This window comes from Benincasa hispida, chromosome 6 (genome assembly GCF_009727055.1).
Source record: "Benincasa hispida cultivar B227 chromosome 6, ASM972705v1, whole genome shotgun sequence".
Classification (NCBI taxonomy): Eukaryota; Viridiplantae; Streptophyta; class Magnoliopsida; order Cucurbitales; family Cucurbitaceae; genus Benincasa; species Benincasa hispida.
The window spans coordinates 10,115,305-10,117,991 of NC_052354.1; positions in this window are offsets into that span (position 1 = coordinate 10,115,305).

The following is a 2,687-nucleotide window of genomic DNA, read 5'->3' on the forward strand; positions in this document are numbered from 1 at the left end:
ATCCAGACTGGTTGAAGTGTAGCCAAGTAGTCATTAACAGATTGTCCCATCTCCTGAGTAAGATTAATCAAGTGTTGTGCAGTTGATAGTAGTGAGCTAAGCCAACAGACTGAAACCGGGTAGACAGGTGATAACGGGCAGAAATGCACGTTATCATGTGCTAAGTTCCTAAACAATGTTGGATTGCGTTAATGAAATATGTTAATTGCATCCATTAAGCATAAATTCTATAATATTGCAGTCGCATGCGTTCAGTGCATTAGAACAGTTGATTTTTTTATTTTTGGGCAGAATATGCGTTAACGCAATGCAAGAATTGTGATCATAGGAAATCATTGGTCGAGTGCAACTTCACTGCAAGGCTTTGTGTTGATCGTGCTCGCAAACATTCGCCCGAGAAGGATCGTCGTAACTTGGTCACCGCAACATGGCGAGCGCATCCGGATGAAAGGCTAATTAAGAGCGATAGGACAGAAAGCTGATCCAAATTAAGTTGACAGCCGTTAGCAGTCACAAAGTATATGCAGCATTTCGGTGACAATTATCCAACACATCAGTCAGGAATTAAAGCCGTCCCATCTGTACAACCATGAGAGGAAGCCACCTTTCACCATGGATGCTCTATAAATACCAAGGGCATTATTCAGAAAAGGGGTTCACCATTCTTTAGTTTGAAGTTCATCAGTTTTCTTAGCACGCCTTTATCCATAGTTTTTCCTTTTTATTTTAAGGCAGACGCGAGGGAAGAAGTTGTGCCGGCAGATCGTTCCGGTAAGCTTGGGAGCGCGCCGGAAGCTTCAAGGACAGAGAGAGGGCCGATGCCTGCGGAAGCGAGGACATCTTTAGATCAGAATAGAGATTTCAGTGTAAAAAGCCTCGGTCAGCAAGGAATTGCTACTAGACTGTCTACCTTTACCTTCCATTGTCATTCTGTACTCAACTCATCTATGAAATTAGAATTCCCTTCTCTATATTTGTTCACTCTCTGTTATTCATGCATGAGTAGCTAAATCGGTTGAATGAGTTAAGAAGCATTTAGCTAGCACAACTAGGGAATCTTCATTCTTTGCGATTATCTTGTTTATGTATGCTTCATTCGTCTGTTAGAAATACTCGGGAGGGTAGTCTAAGGATAGGATCTAGACTTGGGAAGGTCAGGTTAGAATCTATACTCGGAAGAGCCAGATTAGAATGCATGAACAAGAGATAGGCACTTAGGAATGAGCACTATTTGTTATCAACGCATCGCATGCATCCTAGAGATAGGATATGATTGTATGCGATCACCTCGCTTTTATGCATTTTGCATCATCGCATAGGACAAGAGTAGAGACCTAGGGATGAGCTCTATGGACATTTTGCATTCAACACATGCGTCCTAGATTTAGGAGCATCACATTTACATTGGAAATACTTGTTGTGCATGATTGTAACATGATCGCATAGTCTGACGCATTCCCAAGTATCGCTAGCCAAAGATCTTCTCAACTTGTTCATCGAATACTCATTGCATCTGTCAACGCAATTGCCTTTTCTCAACTTCGCCGCATTTGTTTATTTCTTTTTCATCAACACAAACACAACCCAACACTTTATTTATTTATCCGGTTACCGTAAAGTCTTCATAAAAATCACCAACGCAATCTATTTTCACAAGTCCTTGTGTTCGACCCTGGACTTACCAGGAAACTCAGAGGAATTTACACTTGAATTCCATTGAGGAAACTTGAGTGCACAACGTAATTCCATCAACGCATATCATCCACATTTCCACTTCATAAAATAACGCATCAACAGAAAATCCCACAAACTCTTGGCATCATCAAACAAATCAAACTGAACGTGAATGGCCGGTATAGATGTATTTTCGATCCAAGTGATGATTTTATGGTTTTTGTTGTCCCAATCCTCTAGTTGCTCAACAAATCTAGTATCTTCCTCTGTGGATATCTTGACTGGCTAGGGAATATCACCAGTGATGATTGATCTTAATTTACGCTCGATTAGGAAACTCTTCATTTGATGGGCCTAAGTAATGTAATTTTTCCCATCAAGAATAGTATTAATGGGACGAAATACATTATCCTTTTCCATGTGGTTAATGTTGGGGTTGATGCCCTAAAGTCTCGTGTCCTGCAGTTTGTACACAGTTTGTACGAATGCTTGTGATGTATAATATATGATATTTTACTTCGCTTCTTGATTTTGCTCAGTTGAATGTTTTATTTGCTTTACTACAATTCAATAAATCTAAAATCCCTAGTTATATGGATGTAACTTAAGCATGTATGTGGTGACATGCAAGTGAATTATGTCTTAAGTGATAACTAAAATGGTCAGTAGTATATGGATATAGGAGGGAAACCTTATCCTGGCAACAATACAGATGCGGCTCGCTTTGTGGTCACAAGTGTTGTGACTTGTCACAGATGGTCTGATCTGGATCATTCATGTAGGGGACATCCAAGCAGGGGTGTCCTATACAAAGAGTTCGTATAAGACCTAACCATGAAGTGTTAACATCTCATTATATAACACCGTTCATGACAGAGACTTCACTTCAATAGGATGACCATAGGTAACATGACCTCATTCCTGAGTGGGTTTGGACCTTTTGCCATTGAGGGCAGTCCTTTGATTTGCATGGGTGCAAGTGGCTAGGTCGCCGACTCAAACCTACCACTTTG